This window comes from Canis aureus, chromosome 21 (assembly GCF_053574225.1).
Source record: "Canis aureus isolate CA01 chromosome 21, VMU_Caureus_v.1.0, whole genome shotgun sequence".
Classification (NCBI taxonomy): domain Eukaryota; kingdom Metazoa; phylum Chordata; class Mammalia; order Carnivora; family Canidae; genus Canis; species Canis aureus.
The window spans coordinates 51238586-51257570 of NC_135631.1; the positions used below are offsets into that span (position 1 = coordinate 51238586).

The 18985-nt window shown below is 38.6% G+C and overlaps 1 long non-coding RNA gene across 1 annotated transcript in view; it reads right to left on the reverse strand.

The window, feature by feature from the left end:
* Positions 1 to 3461: 3461 nt before the first annotated feature.
* LOC144293496 (uncharacterized) overlaps positions 3462 to 18985 on the reverse strand; it is a 31633-nt gene continuing 16109 nt past the window's right edge. The window contains exons 2-4 of the long non-coding RNA XR_013360718.1: positions 13378 to 13420; positions 7024 to 7147; positions 3462 to 3691 (exon numbers count right to left, since the gene is read on the reverse strand). This is a non-coding gene — a long non-coding RNA (uncharacterized LOC144293496). The remainder of the gene's footprint in view (positions 3692 to 7023; positions 7148 to 13377; positions 13421 to 18985) is intronic.

The window sequence follows — 18985 nt, forward strand, 5'->3', positions numbered from 1 at the left end:
AAAAGAATATGCAAATGGATGAGAAGAGGAAATTATAATGAAAAATAGCACATATATCTATTTTGTTCATATTAAGATAAGTAAAATGAAGTATTTCAAATTGTTAGTGTTCAAAATTAATGTGGGGAATGTATAATAGACTACATAAATATGGAATAAAATAAATTTCAACTTTTCACATCATTCTGTGCTGCAATAGTGGAGTTTATTAGGAAAAACCAATTAACCATAAATGTTTATGTATTTTAAAATATTTCTGAACTAGTCAATATTATTGCATATACATAGAAGATTTATGAAATAAAACAATAATAAACATTAATGAGTATGTGGCAAAAGGAGAAACCTCATGAAAACAGTATTAAGGTTCCTCAAGAAATCAAAAATAGTACTACCATACAATCTATCAATTCTACTTCTGGGTATATAGCTGAAGGAAAAGGAATCAAAGGAATCTCAAAAAGATATCTGCAACCCTGTGTTCATTGCAGCATTATTTGCAATGGCTGAGACATGAATAAAACCTGCGTCCTTTAATGGATGGATAAGGAAAATGTGGTCTATGTATACAATGAAATATTATTCAGCCATAGAAAAGCCATAAACAAGCAAAACAAAACAAAACAAAACAAAACAAAAACAAGCTGTCATTTGCAACAACGTGGATGGACCTTGAGGGCATTATGCTAAATGGAAAAAAATCAGACACGCTAAAACAAATACTATGTGATCTTACTTATATGCAGAAACTAAAAAGATTTAAAAATAACAAAATAAAAGTTATAGAAACAGAACAGATTGGTGATTGCCAGAGGATGGGGTTAGGTGGAGGGAAAGGGTTAAAGTAGTCAAAAGGTACAAACTTCCAGTTTTAAGATAAATAAATCTAATATTAAAAATTTAAAACTATTACAAAACACAAACTTTTAATAGCTTAATATTAAAAGAACCAATTCTACCAAACATGGAGTATTGGATATAAAAAATTCATTTTTTTCAGTATCCAATACTGAAGAATTTAGAATTAAAAAAAATCACAGAACAGAAACTTTTTGTCTGACTATAAATGACATACTTAATTTCCAAATTCCAAAAATTGTTTGAACTTTCCTTGTTCCTTCTAAAATACCAAATACATTTGTTTTTACAAATTATCATAATAGAGAAAGTTATTGTAGAAGTCAGGCTTGTTATATATATCTTATTTTGGATATTTAAGTTCTTTTATGTGATTTTTCTTTCAGGAGTGAAAACAAGCATTCATTTCTTAGTACTATCTGCAAAGCTTTAAAAAATATCCTGGTATATTATTGGCAAGGGACCATTAGAATGCTGATGATGATAAAAAGTAAGCTCGGTTTTAAAATTCTATTACTTAAGATTCGGTTGTATTTCCTTAACATGCAGAATACTGAAGCATGTTAGTACAATAATTACAAACATTTCCTTGAAGGAAACTTGTCTGTCTGCATTTCCAGCAGACAAGGGAATTGGAAACGGAACGTACAACACTGGTTCTTTTGATTATCTTGAGTGCTAGATTTTAAAGTAACTTTTATGAAACCCAGTGGAAGGGGTTTTTTTCTGGTACTAATTCATTTTCATTTTGACTTCATAATGAATGATCATGGTCTTGATATGAACTTGAAGAAAATAATACTTGAGTGCATAGCTTAAGTGTTATGTGAATTAATAAGAATTATAGTGTGATGTATGAATTTACATTTAAAATAAATCAGTAGCTACTTAAAGTAGATAATTATTTTTCAATAAAGTATAATACTATTATATATTAATCAGTTTTGTAAAAATCATTTTGGATTCATCTTCACATCTGCTATGGGTTGAAGTGTGTCCCCTTCAAATGCATATGTTGAAGTTGTAATCCTTAGTACCTCAGAATGTAACTGTATTTGGAGATAAGGTCTTAAGAGAGGTAATTAAGTTAAATGGAGGTTATTAGGGTGAACGCTAGCCCAGAGTGACTGATGTCCTTATAAGAAGAAGAGATAAGAGGGGCACCTGAGTGGCTCAGTCAGTCAAATGTCCGACTCGATTTTGGCTCAGGTCATGATCTCAGGGTCCTGAGATGGAGCTCCATGTCAGGCTCCATGCTCAGAGGGGAGTCTGCTTGTCCATATTCTACTGCTCCTTCCCCAACTCATGCTCTCTGTCTCTCTTTCTCTTTCAAATAATTTTTTTTTAAAGGAGAGGTGATAAGAACACAGACATTCAAAAAAGGAAGACCTTGTGAGAGAGGAATCAGAGAGAAGACAGCCACCTACAAGTTAAGCAAAGAGGCCTTAGGAAAAACCAACATGCCAATACCTTGATCTTGGACTTGTAGCCTCCAGATTTATGAGAAAATAAATTTCTGTTATTTAAGCCATTTGGTCTGTGATACTTTGTTATGGCAGCCTAGCAAACTAATACAATTATCATTGTGCCAAATTATCTGTGACATAGCATGAGTAATTATAGGAAATTATTTGCTTTGCTACTATATCTTTTATAATTACATCGTATAAAGCATTCGGTATCATACTTTACCTCTCTTCTAGCCAAAATGAATGTTTTCTTCCCTAATACATAAAGAAAATGATTTATACTTCCAGGATAAAATGTATGTGGTTAGCCATGGCTTCTCAAAATGTTTTTCCACCTGTGAAAAGATAGGGAAAAAAGCTGCAAAGTCACAACAAGAAAGAATGCAAAGATTACCAGTATACTTATTCCCAGGATCAGGAAAGGATTTCTGCCAATCAAAGGGCTAGTGAAAGAGGAAGCAGAAACACAATCAGCTGAGATGCTGAAATCCCATAAATCAAACTCCCATTCCCAGAAATAGACAGATTTAGGTGTCCCTGCCCTGCAGCCCTCTTGCTTGAAGATTCGCAAAATCAGACAAACATACCCATCCTGTCTTTGGATGCTCAAAGCCCCAAGCCCAGTCTTCCCTGTCGTGGCCAGCTTCCCACATCCAAAGAAAGCCCAAGTCCAGGGAGGGAGGGAAATGGATCTATCCTTTGAAGCATCCTGGGATTTTAGAGCATGTGGGTACATGGGGGAGAACAGATAAGTGATTGGTCTTAGTCTAGACCCTAGAAAGTGAATCAGCCATGGAAACTTCATTGTTTATTTTAATGGGAATGATGGGGATTGAAGTATTCAGTGTGAGGTGGGAAAGAGGGAGACCCTCAGTGCTGCCCTTACAGAATGAGCCAGGTGTGTGTGTTGAAGGGGGGAGGATAGGGGCTTGTCTCTCTGACCTCAATCTCTTATCTACGTCAACAGGAAATCCAGGCAGGAGTTGGATATATAAAAAAAGGAAAATAATTCTCCTTCTAATTTTTTAGATTCTTGGCAGAGACCCTCCTGTAGTAAAAAGACAAGTTAAGTGGAGAAAAACAAATTTAATTACATGTGTACATGAGGAAGCCCCCCTCCCCCCCCATGATATGAGACTCAAAGAACTGAAAAGAGCAGGCTGATTTTATACCTTTCAGACAGTAAAACAATAAATTTGTGAAGGATCGATAAGATGTAAGAGCTTGAGTTAGGGGTGGTAAAATGATGAAGAAGTAACAATTTTTGCTTTTACAATCTTCTTGGCCCTAAATTCTGTCTCTGGTGCTGAGGACATCTTCTTCCTCCCGGTACAGAGATGGTAACTTTCAAGGAGATTTATCTTCTGCTTTCAGGGAAGAAAAACAAAGGGGGTGAGGAAGGTCAACGTGACCTTCTTGTCTGCTGTTTTCTCAAACTCCTTGAGAAACTGCACATTTAATATGCCAAGACAGCATCTTTCGGGTGGTGTGTCCTGAACTCCATCAGGTACATATAGGAGTACATTTCTCCACCGAACGATACCATGAAACCATATGCAGAGAATGGACAGTGATGAAAAACAATGGGCTCAGGTAAAGTAAAGTTCTCTGAAACTGGAGCTGGCTAAGGGAAGGGAGGACAGGTATTAAACAAAAAATAAAAGAAGAGAAGTCAAATGTGCATTATAGGAACTTTCTGTAGCCATTAAATGAAAATTCACATGGAATTTTAAAGGCACGTGGACATGTTTAAAACTCTAGAAAAATATTAGTATGTTGTTAAAAAAAAACTACTCATATAGGGGCACCTGGGTGGTTCAGTCAGTTAAGCATTTTCCTCTTGATTTAGGCTCAGGTCGTGGCCTCAGGGTCATGAAATCAAGCCTCGTGTCAGGCTCCATGCTCAGTGGGGAGTCTACTTGAGATTCTCTCACTCCCTCTCTCTCTGCTCCTCCTTCCACTCTCTCTCAAATAAATAAATACAATTAAAAAAAATATCCATGTAGGTTGGGAATAGCCTCAGCATCTTTCTAGTTATTATTTATTTATTTATTTATTTTTAAAGATGTTATTTATTTATTCATGAGAAACACACAAAGAGAGGCAGAGACAGAGGCAGGGGGAGAGGGAGAAGCAGGCTCCACAGAGGGAGCTCGACACGGGACTCGATCCCAGGTCTCCAAGATCACGTTCTGAGCTGCAGGCGATGCTAAACTGCTGGGCCACCCGGGCTGCCCAGCCTCAGCATTTTAAATCAGCATTTAGATACAGGTACTTTCTATTATCTTATATAAACTGGGTATCTCTCTCTCTCTCTCTCTCTTTTTTATCTTTCACATTCACTTCAAAGAACAATTATTTTGAAAATGAAATAGTTTATTTAAAACATAGAAGGATTAAATGATGTTTAAGAGGCTTAAAAGTACAATCTACATTTAATCTAGGGAAAACATTTGATGTCTACTCTCTCTGGTATAATCTTTTACAGCTGCATGCTCTTCATGCTGTGTGACTGACTTTGCCTTTACTGAAATTTAATCTTTTATTCAACTGCTCTACATAATAACACCTAATATTGGAAAGATAGCTATAGTTTCCAAGACACTTATGCATAATTTCCCATTTAATCTTCACATCTGTCTTGAGAAATAGGTAAAGTACAAATTATTCTCACTGTTTTAGTAATGAAAGAGTCAAACCAAGAAAGAGGACTTGAAAGGGCCAAGCATATATAACCCCTAGTTGGTGGGACCCAATTATTCGGGTCTTGACAATGTTATTCTCAGCACCCCATAAGCTTTTGTGAAATTTGCACCACTCCAGTGTGACCTGCCTAAATTCCTCAGGGAACAACAGTAGCCCGGTGGAACCCAGAGGACAGAGCCTCACAGTCTAAGGAGAGTACTTGACTTTTGGTTCCCTACCCAACAAATGGAAAGAATGTAGCTTGCAAATACCCTCAGGATGGATTCTCTGCTCTAATTATGTTGTGAAGCATTTCTCCAGGCCCATTAACCCATCCGCCAGGAGAAGCAGTATCCATTGTTTGCCAATGCAAACCCTTCTATTATATGGGAATTAATCTAAAGTATACTAGCGACATGTAATATGTTACAAACTTGATGATTAACTTTGCCAGAAGTTGCTCTATCCATGATCCCCTTCCCTCTATAACAAATGCCTAAATCTAGCCCAGGAGAATGCAGGGGTAGGTGCTACAGAATTTGGAATGAGACACACCTGGTTATTTTTCCTATTTAATAACTTACTTTGGGGAAGTCACTTGTTTTAATGAATAAAATTTTCTCATGATATTCGGAGTCTTCATAATTTAATATTACAGAAAAATGATATTTACAATTTTAAGACATTTTCCTTTAAGGTAACATATGACGACCAAGCCTGCATAAAATACAAATAAAACTGAGAAGCTTTTTTTTTTCTTTAAAGCAGTCCTTGAATTATCATTAACTATCACACTTTACAGCTAACCTGAGAAAAATCTACTCACCCTATAAGAATTTTTTTGTATTAAGTGTGAACAAACAAAATATAATGTATCTGGTACATATTGGGTTCAAAATAACATAGATCCCATTCAAATCCTGGCCTACTTGGGATGCCTGGGCGACTCAGCAGTTGAGCGTCTGCCTTCGGCTCAGGTCATGATCCCAGGGTCCAGGATCCAGTCCCACATCAGATTCCTTGTGGGGAGCCTGCTTCTGTCTCTGCCTCTCTCTCTGTGTCTCTCATGAATAAATTAATAAAATAAAAAAAAAAGTTCTTGGCCTACTTTATTCCTTTTGGTGAAAATTATTTCCTTGATTAATAACTTTATTCACTGATTATCACTTATATGTTCCATTAGCCCTCCCCTCCCTTCAGGGCTTCTGTGTAATCCCTCTGCACACTTCCATTGTTAAGAAAACACATTTGTTTGCTGAAGCTTTTTGTTTGTTAAATGACAAAAGCAACTCATTATTGCATATGTAAGTCTGTCTTCTCAGATTTTTGTAACTCTTATCAAATTATAAACAGTAAGTAAAATTATACCAATCGAGCATGTTCCTGGCTTGAAGGAGCTTAGAATCTGAAACAGGAAGGCAGACTGTGTGCGCACTCATATGTTTTATAAAGAACATGTTGTAGTTTTTATGATAGAACCTGTACAGGGTGGAATGGAGATATGTAGGTGATTGATAAACTTTTATAGGGGTAGAAGGGATGGCAGGAGAGTGTACATACATGCATTTTAGATATTTGAGCTAACAGTTAACATATGAGCATGGAAGACATCCTGTGCAGTCAAGTAAAAATGAGCAGTGGAATCATAAAGGACTCAGACACCAGAAGTAACTTGTGACCACTGGAATTTAGAGAACAAAAAGGTACAGAAAGCAGACCCAGGCAAGGGAAAGGCATTGAAGGGAAAATTTCAAGTAGACTTGGACTACATTCTATAGTCAGTGAAGATGATTGTGTGTGTGTATGTGTATGCGTGTATACACGTATGTCTGTGTGTATATATGTAGATATGTGAATGTATATGTGCATGTATGTCTGTGTGTCCATATGTATACATATGCATGCGTGTATATATGGATGCACTGTGTATGTATGTATGTGTGAATGTATATCTATATGTATGTGTGTATGTGCGCATTTTTCATTCAACAAATATTTATTAAGCACTTACCATGTTACCAAACACAGTTCTAGGCATGAGGGCTCATTGGTAAACAAATCAAACAAGATTCTCTGTGTTCATGGGTCTTCATTCTACAGATACGAGGCCTCTGACTTTGGCTCAGCTGTCCTCTCTCACCAGGGTATCAAGAAAAGCCAGTGGAAAAAAAATAAAAAAATAAATAAATTAAAAAAAAAAGCCAGTGGGACCCAAACCCCTGCTTTGTCTTTTTTTTTAAGTTTAAAGTTTTAATCCAAGTATAGTTAACAGATAGCATTACATTAGTGTCATTAGTGTCAGGTGTACGATACAGTGATTCAACAATTCTGTATGGTACTCAGTGCTTATCAAGACAAGCGTACTTGCCCATCAACGCCCATCATCTGTTTCACCTGTCCCTCCACCCACCTCCCCATTGGTAACCATCAGTTTGTTCTTCATTGTTAAGTCAGGGTTTTTTTTTTTTTTTGGTCTCTCTTTATTTATCTTTTGTTCATTTGTTTTGTTTCTTAAATTCCACATGTCTTTCTCTGATTTATTTCACTTAGCATTGTACTCTCTAGCCCTATCCATGTTGTTGCAAATGGCAAGATTCATTCATTTTTATGACCAAGTAATATTCTATTGTATACTATTTCTTTATCCATTCATCTCTTGATGGAGAGTTGGGCTGCTATGATTTGGTTACTATAAATAATGCTGCAATAAACATAGGGGTGCACGTATACCTTTGAATTAGTATTTAGTTTTAGTATTTTTTGGGGGGTAAATATCTAGTAGTGAGATTACTGAATCATAAGATGGTTCTATTTTTAACTTTTCAAGGGATCTTCAGGGGCACCTGCATGGCTTGGTGGTTGAGCATCGGCTCAGGTCCTGACTCCAGGGTCCTGGGATCAAGTCCTGCATCAGCCTCCCTGAGTGGAGCCTGCTTTTCTCTCTGCCTGTGTCTCTGCCTCTTTCTCTGTGTCTCTCATGAATAAATAAATAAAATCTTAAAAAAAAAAAGAAAAAATGTATAATATGACTTCAGTCTTTCTGAATTTGTTGTCTTTTGCTATGATTTTGTTCTGTTTTTCATTTGGGGTATATTCCTCTGTCTCCCTGTTTTGCCTGTCTGTGTCTGTTTTTGTGTCAGCTATGTCTCTTGATCTTGAAAGCAGTGGGTGGCACATGCATTTTTAACAAGGTGGCGCTGGTCCTCTTTCACGGGGGATGTGCAGCTGCTACTGAAACTGACCCAGCTGGGCCACTCCACAAAGCACTGAAGTACAAGGGTGCAGGGGATGCATTCCTGCTGCAGAGGCTGGGGCATCATGAGTGGCTCTACAAATTGAGTGTGTGTGTGTGGGGGGGGGTGCAATTTTAACAAGGTGCATGTGTCCTTTACGGGAGTTCAAGAGATCCAGTTTTTGTAGGGTTTGTGCTGGTTTTCTAGGGGATGGGACTTGCCTTGCTAGGTCTGAGGCAGGCCTGGCTAAAGGGGCCGGGGTGTGGTGTAACCAAGTTAGGTAGTGAATGCCTCTGCTGTGTTTGTTCCCACAGGTGGCTATTTGATTATACTGGGGGTGGGGGAGGGAAATGATGCCTGCCAGCTCTGTTGTTCCTGGAGAAGTCCTTAAGTAAACTCTGAGACTAATAACTAACTCCCTCTCTTATGCCCCAGGCATGTGTCAAATTGCTCTTTCTACACTGTTAACTCCGAGGCGTGTTTGTTGTGTTCTCTCTTAAAGGCATGGACTCAGCTTCTATTCACCCTCTGGGATCTCTCAGAGTTGAACATTCTAATTTTTAGAGTTCTAGGATTTAAGTTCCACGGGTTGTTAAGAACTCACAAAATTTAGCCTCTCTGATTTTCAAAGCTAAATGCTGTGGGGATTTGTCCTTCTCATCCAGGCTCTTCAGGGTGATAGTGGGTTTCTTGCCCCTCTCCTTGCTGTAGCTCCTCTACCTGGAAGCCAGACCTTCAAGGTACAGGTCCCCCCACAACCCCCACCCATGTCTCTGCACTTCCTATCCTCTTCGATGTGGCCTTTCCTCTACAGTGAGTTGTGAAGTGTGCTTTTCCTTTTTTTGGATCATTTTCTGGATTATCTTTACTGATTTGACTGTATCTAGTTGTAGGCATGGGATAAGGTGACTTTAGAGTCCTCTTACTCTGCCATCTTCCCTGGAAGTCTTAGTCAGTGAAGATTTTTGAAGCAGATGGAAGTATATGTTTTATATTAAGAGAAGAATAATCTCTCAATTTGTGGAGAAGAGGAGGGATTTCAGGCGATGGAAGAGGGAATGAATAGGAGAAATAATCCAAAGGAGAAAAAAACATGGACTTCAACCAAAACCATGTTGTGAGTGTCCAGAGGAGTCAGACAAAAGACATGGAGGCATGTTAGAGTGTAAGAATCTATAGTAACTAAAGATTGACTTGGTACAGAAGGAGAAAAACTAGAAGACTAAGGAGTCTGAAGTAACACTTGTGTTTGTGTGGGTATTCAAATACCTTAGCAGAGTAAAGTAAGACAATAGCAACAGCCAACGGGAAGGAAAGGATTTTAACAGATCAAGATAGACATGTTTTTAGGGTAACTAATAAGGTCAAACATGAAATTGACAACCTTTGTCAAGTTTTCACTCTTGTAAAAGGCAGTTTCATTTGAAACAACTTAATAAATATTTGCATTTTTGTTTTGAAGGAATTCTAAGCTTGATTCTCCCGTCTGCATAGTCTCCCACTGTGTTTCACTGAGAGAGGACATAACACCAAATATAAATTAGATACAACTTATTTGAGAAATGTTTATACAATTGTGTTTAAATTTGAAAACTTTCATGTAATAACGTAATAATTTAAACTTTGAAAATATTTCAGCACGGGAAAATACCGAAAAGGGACCCAAAGAACTGAAATTGACTCAAGAAAGACAGAAAATCTGATTAAGCCCATAAAACAGAGATTGAACTGTTAATTTGTTAACTTCCCGCAAAGAAAAGCCTAGACTTTGATGGATTCATAAGTGAATTGTACCAAATATTTAAAGATGAATGAATATCAATTCTTCACAATGTCTGCAAAAAAATTAAAGACTAGGGATCACTTCCCAACTCATTTGATGAGATTATCATTACCCCGATAACAAAACCAGACTAAGGCATCCCAAGGGAAAAAACAAACAAAAATCAACCAAACAAACCACTCTCCTTTGCTAAAACCCCCAAAAAAGAGAAAAAAAGAAAAGCTGTAGAACAGTATCTTTTAGAAACTTAGATACAAAAATCCCTTAAAAAACTAATAAATACAGCAACATATAAGAGGGATCATACATCATGATCAAATGGAATTTATCCCAAGAGGACAATGTTGGTTTAACATTAAAAAGTTAATTGATGTAAAACACCATTTCACTGGAATACATGGTGTATTAAGCATGTCTTTTTTGTTGTTCTGCTTTTTTGTGCTTTGCCATCTGGGGCTTTGCTGCTTCTGTAGATACTGCCCCCCACCCCCAAGGTTAGCTAATTCCTAGAAATAACAACTTGCCTGTAAGTGTGCTTTTCATATGCAAGCCAATCAATCCAAAGGCCACCCCCTCACACACCTCTTTTATCTGGCTGTCAAACCCATGGGTACTATCTCCCTGCCCTAATCACCTCAGGGGCAGGTACCAGACAACTAGAGATATTCCCTATGTTCCAGAGCCCACTGAAATTATTCAAATTAGTCAATCTTAAACCTGATTATCCTGCCTAGCCCATTCCTTCCTGTATATACGACAATGAAGTCTCTTACCAACATTTTTCCTGAACTCTTCCTGCCTCATTACTGACCTTGGTGTCCCCTTGTGTGGCCCTGCATACATTCTAGGCCTCCTGTTTCTAGGGAACTGTGAGCAAACTTATTCCTTCATAGCAGTCACTTCCAAGTCTGCATATCTTTTTTTTTTCAATATTTTTTAATGATTTTTATTTATTTATTATGATAGTTACACAGTGAGAGAGAGAGAGAGGCAGAGACACAGGCAGAGGAAGAAGCAGGCTCCATGCAGGGGGCCCGATGTGGGACTTGATCCCGGGTCTCCAGGATCGTGCCCTGGGTCAAAGGCAGGCGCTAAACAGCTGCGCCACCCAGGGATCCCCTCAAGTCTGCATATCTTACCATACCTGTTTACAAGAAATCCCAGGTACCCTCAAAACACAGGGCAAAAACACTTGATTGCTTCAATAGACAGAAAAAAAACACTTGAAAAAATCCAGCACTCTTTCATGAGAAAAGTGTGTAATAAATTAGGATTAGAAGGGAACTTTCTCAACCTAGTAAGGAACATCTACAAAAAGCCCACGGTTAACTTTATACTTAATGGTGAAAGACCGAACGATTATTTCTAAGCTCAGGAACGAGATAAGGATGTCACTTTTGCTACTTCTATTCATGATTATGCTGGAGGTTTAGATAGGATAACTAAGAAAATCTTTGAACATAATATGATCTTGTTATAGAAAATTCTACAGAATTCACTAAGAATCTGTTAGAACAAATAAGTAAGTAAAGCAAGGTTGCAAGATACAAGATCAATATACAAAAATTAATTTTCTTCTATAGACTAGTATAGTATTCTATTGCTTTTGTAATAAGTTACCATCGATTTTTGTGGCTTAAAAAAGTAAACGTATTATCTTTCAGTCCTATAGGTCAGAAGTCTGATATATATCTCAATGAGCTAAATTCCAGGGGTCAGCAAAGCTGCATTCCTTTCTGGAGACTCCAGGCGAGAATTAGTTTCCTTGTTTTTTTTCAAGCTCTATATGCTACATGGGTTCCTTGACTCATGGCCCCTTCCCTGCATCTTCTTACTCTCTGCTTCCATCACCACATGTCCTATTCTTCCTCTGGGAGCTTGAGGGAGAATGGGAATGATTACTTATGACTTTCTGGAGTGATGAAAATGTTCTCAAGGTAATTATGGTGACAGTTGTGCAATTCTGTGAATGCACTAAAATCAATTGAATTTAAGACTTGAAATGGATGAATTGTAGGGTATGTGAATTATATCTCAATAAAGCTACTAATAAAGAGATAGAAAAAATAAGAACAACAGTATGAACAATGTATGTCCTCATACAAGAAGATATAAATGGATATTAATTTTTACAACAGTGTTTTCACAAACACGGGCGTTTAATTCACATTGTTATTTATTTATAAATATTTTGAGTTCATAGTAAAAATCATAGGAACAAACATAAGAAGATGGAGGAATATTTGAAAATAATGAGAAAAAATTACCAAGAAGTTGTAGCAGTGCACATTTTAGAGTATAACTTCTTAATTCTCCATTAAGTCAGGATAATTTTTTGTAATAAAGATGAGATGAGAAGAGCTTAGGTAAATTGCATAGATACAATTTTTTGAAATGTAGTGTAAATCTGTTTACTTTGATTATTTTAAGCATAATTTCACATCTAAATGAATGATTATTTGAATCATCTTATCTGTTAGTGTGCTTAAACAAAATGTGCAGAAGATGGCAAAAAGAGCCACATTATCTAAAGCACTTATAAAAAAGGAAGAGTTCAGCCTCATGAGGTGATGAAATATTTTAATTGTGGTTTTAAAATTTGGCATTTAAACCTGTTAAGGTCTAGGGCAGCACTCCAGCGACTGGCAAGAGCATGAATGTTATTCTGGTTTATAAATGAATTATGAGCAACACGATGAATGAGTGTGACATTCCAAATGCCTGAGTATAAAGTTTGTCATAGAGACACTAAGGGAAATTAAGAGGGTAGTAAATACAGGGCATAGTAAAATGAATATTTCTTTATGCAACAGATAGTCACCTTGTGGAATTCATGGTCATGGTAAGATGGCTAAATAAATATCAAGTCTCAGTAATTTTATGAGTAATAATAAAGGTTTATGTTAACTAGTACGATTGATAAAAGTGTTGGCAAACAGAATGTATTAAGTAAGCTGTGTTAAGATCTGGACAGAAGCCAATGTATTCAGGAAAAGATATTTGGTCTTAAAAGATATCTGAATGTGGAATTTGATAATAATATGCGCATTCAGCTATACAGACCAACAAGATTACTCATTGCTCATTTATCTGCGTAGTAGCTAAAATGTTCCAGCTTAAAAAAATGTTTATTTCCTTTGTGCCATTCCTTGGTACTTGAGGGTGATTCTCTCACTTGAAAACCACGTGGAAAGGACTTAACTTATTAACTATTGCATCATAGAGCAAAAGGCTCTTTATTGATAGGAGAAGAAAAGTGTGGATAAATGCAATTCTGGGAAAGATATTTAAAGGAGACTATGATAGTATCTTTAAAGGATAATAACACAATAAAGACAAGTATCCCTACCTGTTGTTTTGCTTAGATCTTGACTTGAAAAGTCTGGATTAGCCTAGGAGAAGACAATAACTTTTTAACTTACTTTATCTGAAATGCTCATTAAAATATATAAAATGATAGGAATAATTAGTGTCATTATTGTAAAGATAGCCCTTAATAACAATACCAGAACCCAATGTATAAATAGTTTAAGCCCATGTCCAGCTGGAACGCTCACCGATTTTAGCATTGATGGCAATGGAATGCTAAATTAGCAGCTACCAGCTAAATCTTTTTCCCTCTGAAGCTGAACACTGATTCCTCAAATCATAAGAGCTAATATTTATTTAATACTATGTGTCAGACACTGTTATATGTATTAAATAGAGGTAACACTGGGTGTTATGCTATATGTTGGCAAATTGAACTCCAATAAATAAAATAAAATAAATAAAATAAAATAAAATAAATAAAATAAAATAAAATAAAATAAATAAAATAAAATAAAATAAAATAAAATAAAATAAAAGAGGTAACACATTCGATTTTATGAAATCAGTGCCATTGTGTCCCTTTTACAAATGAGGTAATAAGGACAGAAGCAAAAAAACAAAACAAAACAAAACAAAAATACAAAAACAAGGCTTTGCAACCTGATAATTCAAGGAGTTTAAATTCAAGTCCTGAAAACATGTAATTTCAATCATTCCTCCGTGATGCCTCTCTGCACACTGCTCCTTTTTCTCCACATTCACTCAGAAAATAAGCTTCTCTGCATCCAACTTGACCAGAAGTTGGAGTGGGATACCTGTTTCAGATATGAGAGGCTTTCTTTTAAACTTAACTATTGTTTTTCACCTATTTATTGACATTTCTCTATCCCACAAGTTTCATATGTTCCATTCCCTCTATCATCTTCTCTGCATCCCTTTTTTTTTGTGTATATTTTTTTTATTGGAGTTTGATTTGCCAACATATAGTATAACACCCAGTGCTCATCCCGTCAAGTGCCCTTTTATTGTGAACCTTGATTCACATGTTTTTTTGTCATAAGGCTGATTCGATCCTCTATATTATCAACTACTTCTAACTTGAATGTTAGCTTTTATTTTTCCTTCAATTCTGCATTTAGTTTACCATTGTTTTCCCTTAACTGTTGTTTTATCCCTCACTTGTTTTGGCGTATATACGATACCCAGCTTCTGTTTCTAACGCCGCCAAGAAGCTCCTGCCATCTGGTTATTTGGTGGGTCCCCTTCATCTGGGTACGTACGTCCCTGCTTCTTCCAGGCAGATCTCAGTGTCTCCTGTCCTGCTCATGGTATTGTGCTTGGATTTTCCAGCTTATTAACTATCTGTTGAAATTAGAACTAAGTGACCCACGGTACAAAGAAATGTTGTGAGGAATCATCTGTTGCCTATCGCCCATCTAGATGTAGAAAGAATGCACATTCACAGGAAAAATGTCTCATTTCTCATGGAGCTGTTATTTTCAGCCCAGCTTCAGGCTTCCATAACATCTTGGAGGAAGTGGAATAAATGATCTGGGAATGTTTTCTAGCTTCTCCAGCAATAAAATGGATAAGCTGAGACTAATCCTTCACATATCCCATGGGGCCAGGCCTCCAGATCTCCAGGGAATGGGCAGCTGATGGGAAGCATTTCTGCAGTGGTCATGGCTCCTGTTCATACCAGTCTACTGCACCACCCAGGATTCTTCACTTGGGTTTTTGTTTTGTTTTGTTTTGTTTTGTTTTTCTTGCTGTGACAGCCAATATACTGGGGAATTAATCTCCAGGTTAAGATATCCAACCAATGACCAAATAACTCCAGTTCTCTATTGTAACAGGCGGAATACTACAGAGGCATGCTTAATGCTGCTGCCTGAGGTCCCCAACAAAGCAGAGCCCCAGGTGCATACAAAGAATGTGTTCATCAATGCACAGTCTTTGGCTTCTTTCCCTTCCCAGTTCCAATTCCCCACTCTCCCATTTGTACTGTCTGACGTCACTTCCTGTATTAGTTAACTCCTGTTATGTAACAAACAATCCCCAAAAGTAATAGCTTCAAGCAATTTCTTACATCTCTGTATTTTCTGGGCTCAGCTGGGCAGTTTTTCTGTGATAAGCGGTACCAGTTGGGCTCACTAATACAGCTGTCTTCAGCTGAGAGCTCAGCTGGTACTACGCTACCCAACTGTCTTCAGTTGCAAGTCTGTTGCCTCAGCTGGGACGGCTCAGAACAGCTGGGCTCATGATCTCTCATCATAGAGTCATCTAACCTAAGCGTCTTCACTGGATACTCATGGGTTGAAAACGGAAGCTGCCTCTTAAAGTGTGGGCTTAGAAGTCTCAGTATGCCACCTTTACCATTTTATACTGGTGAATGCAAGAAAACAGAACCAGCCCCAAATCAAAGGGAACAAATATATGCTCCATCTTTTGGTGATAGTTGTGTCATGTTTGTACAGATGTGCAAGGGTTTAGGGATAGCCATGTTATTTATACTTGATCACTGTCCTTTAGTTCCCAAAGAAACTACTTAGGTTTAAATCTTTGTCTAAAGAGTCTGCTTCTGGGAGCACCCAACTTAACGTAACACTCCTATTGTGGTGACATCTAAGCTCAGAGTGCTCAATGCCTCAGACCTACCTGTTTATTTCATCCATGTATGTTTCTTCCCATGTGTGTCCTATGTAGAGGACAGCATTTGACCTACATGTCTGAGGTCTGTCTGCTGCAGCACAGCAACACAATGCCTAGAGCCCCATTATGGACTCTATGTATCCTTTCATGGGTTCCTTTCCACAGGAAGCTGGATCCCTGCATCAGTTCTTTTATCTGGGAATGCTAGGCTGTATCAAATGATGGTGTTAGTGTTTTTCTGAGTCATTTTCTGGATGGAGTAGTGCTGAATGTAGGCTTGATAACACAGTCCTGATGGGTATCCGATGACTATGGAGCAGCACCCCTGGGGGCTATGGAAGGATACCATGGAGGCTCAGTCCATGGTCACTATAGCTGAGAATGGATGGGTGGGTCATTGGTGACCACCTGGCTCTGAGGACCCACTGTGGAGCCTCCACATTCCTGAGTTAATGGTTCACAGAAATCCCAGAGCATTGGATTTATTGTAAAAGGGGGAACCCAGAGTGATAAGATTGCAGCTTCCTGTGTGGTAAGGATCTGGGAAAAGCAGAGAAAAAGCAAAAGCTCAAATTCTCCCATAGAGTAGTTGACCTCCGGTTTCCTCCTGAGAGTTTTCCTAGAGTGCCCAGAGCTTGGTCGTCCTGACCTGCCTGCCCAGCGCTGTGGACCAGACACAAAGCCTGGTGGGAAAAGTAGGGAGACCAGTGACCTGAACTGGGGAATTCGTATTCAAACTCTGACTGCTGCTAACCCAGAGGTCAGTCTGGAATGGAAGCGGGGTGCCAATAACCAGATTCTCTGAGGGAATACGACCCTGGCAAGCTGTTACAGATGTGAATCACCAACTGTGCTCACTAGGGGTCATGTTCCCAGAAGCTAAATAAAGGGCCATGAGAGGCACAAGGGTGGGAAAGGGGGGATCAACCAAAAGATCACTGAGGAGTCCCATCAGGGACTAGCCAGTTCCTCTTTTCTTCCAGCAAAAAGGAATCGTCCCCATATTCCAAAGATGACATCTGCTGTGCTGTCACTGAAAAGAAACACTCAGGTCAGACCTGTGCCCCATTTCTAGAGATTTTGGACTATACGGTTTTGGTTTTGGGCCCATTAGACCTCTGGCCCCTTTGCCTTAATAGAGCTCTTGTGTCCATGGGGTTGTAGATGAGAATGGGGGAAGGGTCCCTGGGACAGGGATAATGTCCTCTAAGCTCCTGTTAAGTGTCTTCTTTTCAAACTCACATGGATTCTCTAGAGTTCTGGCATGGATGAAAGTGCTCCACTCACATGCCATGACCTCTGCTCCTATCTGGCCCCACATGGTAGAGCACTGACTTGGATTATTGTGGAATTGGTGGGGATTGGGGCTGAGATACCTCAGCATGGACTACAGACTCCCGAGGGGAGGAAAAAAGGACTGATGTGCCTTTCCAGCCGGACTGAGCTCATTCATTTTGTCCTGCCTTTAGCCATCCACCTTCCCACCAGGTGGAGCCAGTTGTGTGATCATTCCTAGTAGGAGCTGCCTGGGTCTAGACTGCTCACCATCCTACATTGGTGATTGCATTCCCAGGTGCAAATCCAGTTAGAACCTGCTTGGTTCATCCAGAAAATAGAAGTGGGATGAGGCCAATCACCCAGTTTCTTCCTAGTTTAAATAAGAGAAGGTCAATACATTTGTAGTTCTGAAGACAGGATTATATTTAAGGAGCCCCTGAGGTCAGGGGATGGACTTTGAGAAGTGGAGTTTGATGAGTTACCTGAAAAGAGAAATGAGTAGGACAGGCCCCCCTTCCTAGAGCTTCCTACACCAGTAGGAGGCACCTAAAATCTACAATTTTCTCCCTGAGCCCAGAGTGTCTCATATCTCTGCGGGCCACCATCAGGCTTGCCCCTCCAAAAGGAGGAAGCAACCGGGGCCACGTGTCCTTCTGATGGAGTATAGACCCAAAGTACATTCAGAGGTGCTGTGAGCAAGCATCTTTCCATGGAACTCAGAGAGAACAGGGGCTATGTACCTGTAGATGTTCAACCCTCTGTCTTTTGTTTCAGGTTGTCACAAGTTCGTCCCAATTCTGTCACTGTAATAGAATGTAGCACTGCTCAACTTCAAGATAAAATCTCCTGGTCACCTAGTTCACTGATAAGAAATAAAACCCACATACTAAAAATAAGAGGGACTCTGGTTTTTCTAAAAAATGCAGGACATGAAATTCTATACCTAATACGCATATAGTCTCCACCTCTTAATGTATAGACTACACATGTTGGGATGGAATAAATTACCACCAGTTTCCCTTTCTGGTGAACCAGTTGTTGGAAGGGGAAATACTCCTAAATTGTTGAATGGCTGCCTCTTCTTTGAGTGGATTAGAAATTAGGCTGCTGAGCTATGAATAGAACAAAGGGTAGTAGCACTGTATTTTCCTACGTTCTGCTTAATTCCTACAATGTTGTTATTGTGTTTCAGAATGTGAGAAACATAGACAGACCTTGTTATTATTGTTCTTAAAACCTACTTTCATTAGGAAAACTGAGCAGTTAGGGAAAAAAAAAAAATCCGCCAAACAGGAAAATCCTGACCTATAGCCTCATTTTTCTATAGTAGTTTTGATTGTGTGCTCCTCCTCCTACTGGATGAGGTGGTCTCCACTGACTGTGGAATTCGGGTATGGGGAGCAGGGAATGGCATGGGACTCCTTAGGGAAAATTCAGTTTCCCTAATCAGACTTTTCAGACATTAGGGAAAATAACAGTGTAATGTTTTTCCCAATGAAGACATGAACCATCTGACTTGTACTCAATTTTTTCCATGGCCCCTCAGAGTTAGAGGCCCTGTCTCTTGGCAGAGCATGGAGATCTGAGCAGGAGCATGGAGTCCTTTGAGGTGCCTGGCCAGAAGTTGGTTCTCCAGGGGAGTATGGGAGATGATTATAACTAGGGTAACAATGTGTTCTAATGAGATTCCAGGGAGTAAGTTACCTGAAGAGAAA